Source organism: Odocoileus virginianus, chromosome 23 (assembly GCF_023699985.2).
Source record: "Odocoileus virginianus isolate 20LAN1187 ecotype Illinois chromosome 23, Ovbor_1.2, whole genome shotgun sequence".
In the NCBI taxonomy this organism is placed as follows: Eukaryota; Metazoa; Chordata; class Mammalia; order Artiodactyla; family Cervidae; genus Odocoileus; species Odocoileus virginianus.
This window is the reverse complement of record NC_069696.1, coordinates 21,266,226-21,278,352: the sequence shown is the minus strand read 5'-3', so window position 1 is coordinate 21,278,352 and position 12,127 is coordinate 21,266,226. Positions and strand designations below refer to the sequence as shown.

The 12,127-nt window shown below is 37.9% G+C and overlaps 1 protein-coding gene across 7 annotated transcripts in view; it reads left to right on the top strand.

Annotated features, from left to right (window-relative positions):
- EPS8 (EGFR pathway substrate 8, signaling adaptor) overlaps positions 1–12,127 on the top strand; it is a 195,295-nt gene that overhangs the window by 80,693 nt on the left and 102,475 nt on the right. For 2 of the 7 annotated variants that reach the window (XM_070453676.1, XM_020909519.2), the window contains exons 2-3: positions 1,706–1,759; positions 9,847–9,907. The exons of 3 other annotated variants lie outside the window; for them this stretch is intronic. The gene's annotated coding sequence lies outside the window, so the exon portion shown is untranslated. The remainder of the gene's footprint in view (positions 1–1,705; positions 1,760–9,846; positions 9,908–12,127) is intronic. 2 more of the 7 variants (XM_070453674.1, XM_020909517.2) reach the window with 1 other exon arrangement.

Here is a 12,127-nt window from a genome sequence, read left to right as displayed (position 1 = left end):
ACTCATACAACCATTGTATGCAGCTTTTTGTCAGCATACAAAGAAAATGAGATTCCTTGAGATGTTTATGGCTTGATTTACTTTTACCCTTGCTACAAAGCTTTGGTCAGCTTTACAGGCCAAAATTCCCAGACACATGTCAGTCTCACTGTTAGTATAAATCTCATACGTGCACTAGGGATGGTATGTAAAATATTTTGTCTTTTGACACACCTAGTTCCACATGAAGAAGGATATCCTTGTACCTGCTGTACCTACAGTATTTTCTAGGAGTTTTCTGTTTTTTAGTAACTAAACTTGCACACAGTTTCTTCAGTTTAAGTAAATTGCATATAAGAGGGAATGACTTAGAAGAGGTTAAGATAAACATTTAGACTCATTTTCTATGTAAATAATTCTGAAATAAGTTGTATAGAGAGGTCTCCTTTTTCATTTATTCTTCAGTGAAATCATATATGTCATTAACTCATCAAGGTAGGTATGATGTTTTCTTAAGGGAACTGGCTTGGAGTTTTAAGGGACTCCGAGTCAGCTTATTATATTTTAGATTTTTAAATAATAGCTTAGTTGAGTTGCATAAAATTTTTGTGAAGGTGATATAATGAGGTAGATTATCATACATTCTTTTGATCATTTACCCTATAGGATAGTTCTGATTTGATTAAACCATTAAATAGTCTTTAAAAATTCTTTTTTATTTTAGAGTTGAAGTTTGTGTATGTTTTTAACTGTTTGACAGGTGAACATGTTAATTGGACTTTTCAGCTATGTGAAAAACTATACTTCTTATTTTAGTTAAAATTTATGGGCTTTGAATACAAGTCTTCTGTATAGAATGTATTAACTAGGTTTGGGAATTTGATTAGAAGAAGCTTGTGGTAGTTTTAATTCTCAATATATTTTTTAAAAATTTAGAGCACCTTGTAAAATTTTGTCTCTCTACTTGGTAATGTAAAATCTCAGTTGAAATGCGTGTATGTTTCTTAATCTTGCTGTAGATCTCACATGAACATCTGTTCAAGAATGCTTTTGCTTTTAGGAACATTGGTGTACAGTTTTTTGAGTATTAAAAATACATTGTGTCAGATGTTTAGATGTATTCAGAATCATATTATTTAACTCCCCTAATTATATGATCCTAACGAATGTCAGATTTAAATATCTGACAATATTATTACTACTGTAGGTTGCATTGCATTCTTTTGTTTCCTTGTTTCTAAAAAATACTTTTTCCTCATTTTGTAGGTAATTTTTCTTTTTCTTTCCACTTTTTCATACAATTTGCCAGACCAAATGACACAGTTAGTATCCATTAAGTAGAGCCATGAATATCAATCTTGGACACAAAGCCGGGAATTGTAGCTGGGGGAAGCCCTCCTGCTGTGCTTGCCTGGCATCCAAAGACTCTGAATGAAGTCTCTTAACTTATTCAAAGCCCGGGATCTCTAAAAGCCCTTTGGGCTCCCCATTGCCCATTCATCACTGATGTTGCATTCCATTGGCTGAAAATTGTCCGTGGCGTTTCCATTTCACATCATGTCAAATGCAAAGTCTAGTATGTAACTTACCACTTGTCATATATCTTAATTTATGGCCTGCACTTCTTGATCTTTATGCTTTACATCTCCATGTCCTGCTTTTTTCTTGACTCATGCCACACTAAGGAAGTCTCTCTCTCATATCCAAAATTTACTTTATCCTTCAGGTCTTCTAATCACCTCCATGAACTTTCTCCTGGTCTCCTCTTCCAACATTGAAGGTAATGTATTATGTACTTTCTATTAAGGTGCTTCATGTTATGTTTTGTGTTACTGTTCTTTTTACATGTGTTGTAATATTTTACACCTTCTACATAACATGGAAGCCCTTAAATAGCATTGACTTGAAGTAATCTACTGAGTTGAGTCTCTACCTCTTACTATGATGGGTTGGATGTGGCTTCATGTTTTTCTTTTTTTAAACTTTTTATTTTGTATTGGAGTATACAGTCCATGGGGATTCAGAGTCAGGCACAACTGAGCAACTGAAGTGAACTGATAGCCAGTTAACTCTGTTAACAGCGTCAGGTGGACAGTGAAGGGACTCAGTCATACATATACATGTATCCATTCTCCCCCGACCTTCCCTCCCATCCAGGCTGCCACATAACATTGAGCAGAGTTCCCTGTGTGCACAATAGAACTTGTTGGTTATCATTTTAAATAAAGCAGTGCAGGCTGTGGTTTCATCTTATAACTCCTATGCTTTCATGTACTTAGTAGATTCTCACTGTAAATATTGACAGCTGAGTAAATGTGCCCTGGCAGTGAGTTACCGACTAGCAGGCCTTTTCCTCCTCTGTGGCAGTGGACACCTTTGGGGACAGGACTGCTTAGATACCTAAACACATACGGCATGGCTGTCTGAATCAGAGCTCTCCATAGCTGGGAAAGCTGAAGAAACAAAGATGCAGTTAAATATTTCAGATTATGTATAGTAACTCAATACTGATGAGGAAAGAATGACTTCTTGGTAAAGGCTTTGGGCTGGTAGGAAATTGAAGGGCAACACAGACTTTGAAAATAGTGATTAAATTTCTGGGAATGTTTTTCAGGAGTTCACAGTTTGGAGATAAATACAGTCAGTTCAGCTACCGTGCTTGTTTTGAAAATGAAATTTTATTCCTATAGCATTGATGTTAGGGAGCAATTTGAGTAGAATGTAGATTTCACATTTATTGTGCCTGATTTTACTTTATTTTCACCTAGTGGGTGAACATAGGGCATTTCACGTAGCTGAACTGAGAGCCACATAGAAATTGACAAAATACCCATGCACACACCTCTGCCGCTCCACAGCTCCCTGACTTCACTGCATATCATGAACCACGACCACCCATGTCTTGATTCATAAGCCTCCAGTTTCAGATAAGCCTTCTTCCACCATTGCACAATGAACTCACAAGCCACAGCCCTTGGACACCCAATTCCACAAGCAAACTTTAGGTCTTTTGCAAAGTAAGGTACCATGTTTATTATTGTTTTTATTTATTTTTTAGCCATTTAACATTTGAAAAACTGTGCTAAGGTCTTTTCTTTTTTATGTGTCACTGACGGCTATTTTCTCTCCTCAGTCCTGTGCTTTTCGTGGTGTGATTTTGCATAGCATCACGATTTTTCAGGAACACATATGCCACATTATAACCAAACTGACTGTACTAATTGATAACATACAGAATGTGAACTGAGAGTTCTCTCTTTCCTTCCTTCATTTCTGTCCTCCCTCTCCCCTCTCTTTGAATGGTAAGAGACATTAAAAAAAAAAAAAAAATCCCTGTAAGAGGAGCACAGTGCAACAGAGAAAAATGCCAGAGAACTTGTTTAACCAGTGTCATTAAAAAAAAAAAAAGGCACAAATTTACCTGTGGAAATAAATATATGCACTCAGAAGTATGTAGAGACTGGGAAGGTAACCTAAAAGATCAGGGAATCCCTGATTTACCCTTAGATAATAATTATGTTTAACTTTTTGTCAGCCTTTACTATAGTGAGTGCTGGGTGTGGATTAAGCCATTCAACCCTCACAAAACCTTGTAAGTAGATGTTATTACTGTTTTTATTTTACAGATGAAGAAAAATAAGGTTTAGAGGGGTTAACTTGCCCAAGGTCATTAATTCATAAACATAAATGGCAGAGCCAGATCTTGACTCACATTTGACTTCTGAACCAGAGATCTCAGAGGTCACTTAGAGTACTTTTATAGATTATAAAGAAAAACTTGGACTGTGTTATTTTCTCTGGCCTTAACTGCACCTGATTGGCATCACAGGCTGTCTTTTAACCCCTGTGATAGATGAAGAATCAGGTCCTCAGGCTAAGAAATTACACAAATTCTCAGAGGCAGAGCAGTAACAACTCATTCTGACATGGAGTTCAGAGTTTTTTCCATTGTGATTATGTATGAAAAGGGACAAAAACTGGACAACTAGGGATCAGGTGAGCTGAAATAGGGAAGAGAGGAAGAAATTATTGTTTTGGAAGCTGGGGGGAGGAAGGTGAATTTATAAAAGTGTATTAGAAATGAAAGGAGAGAGCCTGAGGAGGGCTAGGCAGTGGGGGGACCCCTAACTCTGTGATTGTTGTTGAGTCTCTCAGTCGTGTCTGACTCTTTGCAACCCCAATGGACTGTAGCCTGCCAGGCTTCTCTGTCCATGGGATTCTCCAGGCAAGAATACTGGAGTGGGTAGCCACTTCCTTCTCCAGGGACTCTTCCTCCATCTAGAGATTGAACCAATTGAATTCTAGATCGAATTCAATCTCTAGATTGAGTCTCCTGTTTGGCAGGAGAATTCTTTGCCACTGAACCACCAGGGAAGCCCAGCTCTGTGATACAAGAAGCCTAATCAGATTCTCATCAAGGAGCTCAAGCTAGCAGCAATTTCAATTCAGGATTATGGGAAGGGAAGCCCGAGGTCATGAACGTAAATTGGTTATGCTGTAAATCCGGATTAGTAGTAGGCTCGGGGTGGGGGGGGGGATGGAAAGACAGAAGTGACAATAGAGGAGAGCTTCAAATGGCTTTATTTGTACTTCTTTTTAATAACATGAGATGTATCTCTTTTTCTTTAGGTAATCAGTTGCCTGATAGCACTTTGCATATAAATGTCTTAATTAGTGTTTATTAACACTGAAGAGTTGATAAATAGTAGAGAAATTTTTCAGTTAAGTATTGAAGAGCCTCATATTACACAGATAATGAGATGAGGATTAATGAGCATCTATAAATTTAGAGCAGGGGGCTAGCAAACTGTCCAGGGTTTTCTTTCTACTCGCCAAGAATGATTTTCATATTTTTTGTAGGTTATTAAAAATAAACACAAAGAATTTGACAGACACCACATGTGACCCAGAAACCCCCAAATAGTTACAACCTGGCTCTTTACAGTAAATTTTCAACCCTACCCTGAAGTATAGACTATAAAGCAGAAAAAGTTAGATTTGTCTTCTTTCAGGAAATCAGATTAGGTAACAGAATCTGGTATATTTCACAGGCTTTTTTTCCCCCCTTCATGGAGGAAGGAATTGATATGTAGTATAGTATTTTACTAGGGACTTTGGATGCTTTGTATTTATTTCTCATACCCTTAAAAGATTTTACACTTAACAAATTAGGACACCAGGCTTATAGAGGCTAAGTAAACCTTCACATTTATTAAGTAGTGGGATTCATATTTGTCTGGGTTTCTCCACATAAGAACATGGTAGAGAAAATCTGTTCATAAAAATTGAGTATCGTCTGTTCAGAATTCTGACTTGAAAATATCTAGATATCAGATATGAACAATTTTAGTAATTTTAGATAATATCTAAAATATTGAAAAAATGTTAATTGTGTACACAAAAAATAGAATTGGTTGCAGAATTGTGTAATTTTCCCCCCAAACTTTAAACTTTTTATTTTATATTAGGGTATAGTTGAATAACAATGTTGTCATAGTCCTAGGTGAACAGCGAAGAGACTCAGCCATACATATACATGTATCCATTCTCTCCCAAACTCCCCTCCCATGAGGGCTGGTGAGAACTGTGTAATTATAAAAATTGCACCTGAAGGAAGATTTTTGGATAAAGAGTTATAAAGAAAATGTAAAGAACAGAGAATTCAACCTCATGTTAAAAACTTAATATTCACCTAAAAGAAAAATGAAGCTTAAAATATTCTCAATATAAAGTACAAAGCAGAAAAGTATGTTCTGCTTCAATAGAGATTCTACCACATAGCAGTTTATCTTTGAAAAACAGATTATCAAACAAATATTGGCCCATGTGTCTAATGATAAAGTTTTATGAGGAAGACTTCAGGGTGTAATGAAAACATGCAATAAGGGATCTAATACAGATTGGAGGGGTCAGAGGAATAGTTCTCGAGAGGCTTATTTAAATTGAGACACAGAATTTAGGGGCTTCCTAGGTGGCTGCAGTGGTAAAGAATCTGCCTGCCAATGCAGGAGACACACGTTCGATCCCTGGGACAGGAAGACACCCTGGAGGAGGCATGGTAACCCACTCCAGTATTCTTGCTGGGAGAATCCCATGGACAGAGGAGCCTGGCGGGTTACAGTCCATAGGGTCACAAAGAGTTAGATACGACTGAGCCCGCACGCACAGGATTTAGGCAGTCAATGACAAAGAGGATGATTACTCCAGACATAGAGTTCTAGGCCTTGAGGATGGAAAGAGCTTGGCATATTCAAGAGATGATCAAAGGAACCCACTGTGTCTCCTGTCGGCTCAGAAGAGGAATTGTATCTGTTTGTTCATCATTGTATATATCCAGCCTCGAACATACTTGCTGGCACAAAGGAAGCTCTCAGCAAGATTTTCCGAAGGGACAAAGACTGAATAGATATTTTTCTGGGAAATTCATGGCTTAATTTTGAGTCCAGGGATTGGCTGGATGTAGCCTACTGCCCTCCTCTCTATAGCTCACCTAATTAATTCATGGCATAATTTTGAGTCCAGGGATTGGCTGGATGTAGCCTACTGCCCTCCTCTCTGTAGCTCACCTAATTACATTGAAGCCCTCGGACTGTTGGTAATCCCAGGTTACTCTAGGCCACTGGCAGCCCAGCTTTTCCAAACCTTCTTAACTGCTGTTAAGTATCTGAATGGATCCTGACCTGGAGAAAGTCTGCACAGAAAAGGCAGGAAAAAGGAATGTAGACCACTTCAGCCGGATCAGGTCCTGAGCAGGAGAAGTGAATTGGCATTATGACAACGCCAGGACTAACTCTGAGATAGAATGAGTATAGCTACTTTGCCGAAAATAACCAGCTGAGGGGGAGGGTGTTCTGTCCTAGAGCACATGAGCCCAGGTTCTCTGGGTGATCACCGGCTGACCAAGTAACACGTGATAATCGGGCTTAGAGGTTTAATTAAGAAGTTAAATACTGAAGCACTTCCTGTTTGTAGAACTTATTTCTTCAAAATCAAATTTGAACTTCTAAACTGAGATATTATCACTTACAGGTTGAGTGCACTGAGGAATTTAGGAAGAGAAGGGGAGAGAATTGTATATTTCCCAAGGGGGTGAACTCCAGTTGTAGTGGATTTGGAAGGACTGTTTTATAAGATATTTACTATAAAATAGAGGTGAAATACGGGTTTACTATAATTAAGGAAAGAGAAGGTCATTTAAGTGGGAAGGAGAATGGGACTTGAAGACAGAAGGGAAGAAAACATTTCAGAGTTATTCTGAAATGTTAATTTTGAGTTGAAAAGAGCCATAAGTGGTAAAAAGCAATACATATATAGCTGATCATACAAGAATTTAATAATAAACTTGTCTGTGCTTTAAGCTTAAACTTTAATGAACTTTAGTTGACGAGATTTAATGTTAAGTTTGAGGAATTTCATACTGGATGTCAAAAGTCTGTTTCCTTACAAATAGAGAAGTACTGGCTGGCAGGTGGGGTGTGCTTTCTCAGAGTTGTGAGTTCATTTTGATCAGCAAGGAAAAAAAGACAACCATGCCCTCTAAAGAATATAAGCTTTTCAGATGTATGTTGGGAGGAATGAGTTGTGGAAAACTCTTTTTTTTTTTGAAACAGATTCTTTCTTTATTTTTAAAAAAATTTTTTTTATTTTTTTATTTTTTTCTTCCATTTATTTTTATTTGTTGGAGGCTAATTACTTTACAACATTGCAGTGGTTTTTGTCATACATTGAAATGAATTAGCCATGGATTTACATGTATTCCCCATCCCGGTCCCCCCTCCCACCTCCCTCTCCACCCCATCCCTCTGGGTCTTCCCAGTGCACCAGGCCTGAGCACTTGTGTCATGCATCCAACCTGGGCTGGTGATCTGTGAAACAGATTCTTTCTTAAGTATTAAAATATCTGAGTTAGATATTGTCAGTGTCACATGGCTTATTTCCAGGGACTAACTCCTGCAGTTAACAATTGATTTACCATAATACATCAAGTTAATGATAGCTTTGTTAAAATTACAGACTTGTTTCTTATCCTTTTAAAACGAGTCTTAACTTTTATTAATGTAATTTTGTAATTCCTTTTGATATTTGGTATGGGACTTAATAATGAACTGATTAATAATGAAAGCAAAATCTAAATCTTATTACTTTAAAAGTTTGACCTTTGAAGCCATCTTATTGAAAAACTGTATATTATATATACAATATGGGACTTTCCAGGTGATGCCAGTGTAGGAGATGCAAGAGATGTGGGTTTGATCCCTGGGTTGGGAAGATCCCTGGGTTGGGAAGATCCCCTGGAGTAAGAAATGGCAACTCACTGCAGTATTCTTGCCTGGAAAATTCCATGGACAGAGGAGCCTGGCCGGCTACAGTCCATGGGGCTGCAAAGAGTCAGACATGACTGAGTGACTGAGCATGCTGATATATATATGTGTATACTATATCTATCTATCTATATATCTCTGTATATATCTATATATTTATATATTTACCCCCTTAGGAATACTGATGTATTTTATTTTGTTAGGTGGATGTTTGCCTCAAAGTTTGCATGCATATTAGATTATTTGAGCACTCACTTAAAAAGTAAAAAATGCAGAGGAATTTAGAAAGATTGTTTGAGCCATTTGATCATACGTCAAATGACCCTTTTGTAAAGTAGCATATCTATTCCAAATCATTTTCTATGTTAAAATAATTATATGTGTATGTATATTAAAATATATATATGTTGCCTTAGTTTATCCCATTAATATACTATGAGATTGGTATGTAGGGGGTGGGACATAGAATCCTACTTCATTTGAGTAATGAAAAAATTATGGGTCACTGAGAAATGGCATTTAAGAGGGGCTGCCAGATATGATTAGCGCTGAATGAGAAATCGAGAGTTGGTGAAACTGGATTAGTGCTCTTTTTTCTCCCCCAAACACGGTTTAACTTATTGCTTTTGCAAATTAGGGATTATATCTCTTGATCTTTATTAAAGTAGGATATATGATAATCTAATTTAGTTCAAATTAAAATATGTATGCATCAGAAGATCCCCTAGAGATGGAAATGGCAACCCACTCCAGTATTCTTGCCTGGAGAATCCCATGGACAGAGGAGCCTGGCGGGCTGCAGTCCATGGGGTTGCAGAGAGTTGAACATACTTTAGCAACTAAAACAACAACAAAATATGTATATATATATATATATATATATATATATATACACCCATGTATATCTGTATATCTATGTGAACACATATATACACACAAAGGGTTGGAAGAGTGGTTTTAATCTGTGTGTGTTTGCCACAGAAGTCCTTGATGCCTCTGGTATGTCCTCATGACAGAGGCAGATGCACTAAGATACAGCATTTCAGGCAGCCGCACCTGATAGGCTTGCAAACACTCAGTGGTTTATTCATCCCTCACTTACATTTTTTATTATCATGAAAAAATATATATATATAAATATATAAAACATACAATGGCTTCCTGGTAGCTCAGATGGTAAAGAATCTGCCTGTAGTGAAGGAGACCCAGGTTCAATCCCTGGGTTGGGAAAATCCCCTGGAGAAGGGAATAGAAATGCACTCCAGTATTCTTGCCTGGAGAATTCCATGTATAGAGGAGCCTGGCAGGCTGCAGTCCATGGGGTTACAAAGAGTCGGACATGATTGATTTACTTAGCATGCAGTCACAAGGGTGCTTTCTTCACTTCACTATTTAAATTTTCTTTCGTATAAATTGTTGGCCATTAAGTACATTCACATTTTTATGCAACTGTCCCTATCATCCATCTTTGCAACTTTTATATCTTCACAAATGGTTCCATACTCATTAGAGTTTAACTACTCATCACCTTTTTGTCACCCACCAGCTCCTGGCAACCACCATTCTCCTTTCTAAATTCATGACTTTGACAACTCTAGGTACTTCATGTAAGTAGAATCAGACAGTATTTGATCTTTGGCTTATTTTACTTGGCATAATGGCTCAAGCCTCATCTATGTTGTAGCTTGCATCAGAATTTCTTTGAAAGGCTGAATAATGTTCCACTGTATGTATAGACCACATCCTTATTATCCGTTCATCTATTGATGAATACCTGGCCTGCTTCCATCCTTTGGCTGTTGTGGATAATGCTGCTTTGAGTATGAGTTTACAAGTATCTGAGTTCCTGCTTTCAGTTCTGGGTCGACACCCAAAAGTGGAATTTCTAGAACATGTGGTACTTACATGTTTAATTTTTGGGGGTAACTGCTCATCATTTTCCACAATGGCCACACCATTAAAGGAATGTTTTAAATTAAAAAACAAAAAACAAAACGCGATTCATGTTGACGTTTGGCAGAAACCAGTGCAATATTGTAAAGCAATTATCCTTCAATTAAAAATAAATAAGTTTAGTTATTAAAGAAACCCAAAAAACAAAAACCAATCTTCACGTCTCTGGATTTTTTTCTTTTTAGCCATGCTGCTTTGCTTGCAGGCTCTCGGTTCCCTGACCAAAGTTTGAACCTGGGCCATGATAGTGAAAACCTAGAATCCTAACCACTAGGCCACCAGAAACTCCCAGTCTCTGCATTTTTAAAGTGGACTTTTCTTAAACAGGATAATATAGCTCCCTTGGGTTTCTTATGTAACTAATAATGCTAGAAAATATGAGCCGTGTCCTTAAAGGTTGTTGGTGAGCACATTTTAAATTAGTTAAACTATCTTTATGCTTCTCCTTGGGGAGTTCAGAAGTTTGAAGACATTATGAGAATGACATAGGTGAGTCTTGATTTTTTTTAAAAAAATGTAGAGCAGAATATAATTGGGGAGAGTCCGACAGGAATGAAAGAAACAGATAAAATTATCTTGAAATTAGCTAACTTTGCTTCTTAATCTAATCTACCCTCCAGAATGCCCCCGTAGTTATTTCATCAAAATTAGTAATATGACTGTTACTCCCTTCACTGGTTTACTGTTTCCATAAAAACGGAGTCTAAATTTCTTTACATGGTCTACAAGGCCCCTCACAATCTGGTATCCCTCTTTTCTTTGCTACATCATCTTTTTCATACCCTGTATCACAGTTACATTGAATTATCTCACTATTCCCTAAAACTTGCCTTTTTCCATGTACCATGCTTTGCATATGCCTAGAATGTCGTCTGCTACCAGTACTCTTGCTAATAGACACACTCCTTTTGTCTTTCACATCTGGTTCTACTGTCTCTTCCCAGATGAAAACTACTGACAGCTATCCTAGGTTGATGGTTTCATAGTACATCTTTTGTACCAAGACAGTAGCATTTACTAAGTTGCATTGTAATTATCTCTTTGCATATTTCACAGTCAACTAAGTGCCCCTGAGAGAGAGAATCCACCGTGTCTCTTTTATGCCCTCATGTGAAGCCCAACCCCTAGTGCTGTGCTTAGTCACTTAGTCGTGTCCGACTCTTTGTTGTCCCGTGGACTGTCACCCACCAGGCTTCTCTGTCCAAGGGGGCTCTCCAGGCACGAATACTGGAGTGGGTTGCCATGCCCTTCTCCAGGGGATCTTCCCAACCCAGGGATGGAACCCCGGTCTCCCACATTGCAGACGGATTCGTTACCAACTGAGCCACCAGGGAAGCCCATGAATACTGGAGTGGGCAGCCTGTCCTTTCTCTAGGAGATCTTCCTGCCCCAGGAATCAGACTGGAGTCTCCTGCATTGCAGGCCGATTCTTTACCAGCTGAGCTACCAGGGAAACCCTAACTCCTGGTAGATGTAGACAGAAACACTGAGAGAATTTCTTGCATGATTTTGCTCACTGTATGGGATGTCTGCCTTTAATAAGGAATCATTCCGTCTGTAAGCTGGAATTTTTTTCATAATTTTAGCAGTTATTAATAGCTAAATATCTTACCATAGGCAAAGGTATCAAGCAGGCAATTTTTTTTTTAACCTTCTTGAATTTTTTTTTTAATTTTGTGTTGGAGTATAGCCAATTAACAATGTTGTGATAGTTTCAGATGACCAGTGAAGGGACTCAGCCATACATATTCGTGTATTCATTCTCCCCCAAACTTCCCTTCCATCCAGGCTGCCACATAATACTGAGCAGAGTTCCATGTGAGAAGCAGGCAAACTTTCCTTCAGTTGTTTGCTACTACTCCATTTCTGTGCAG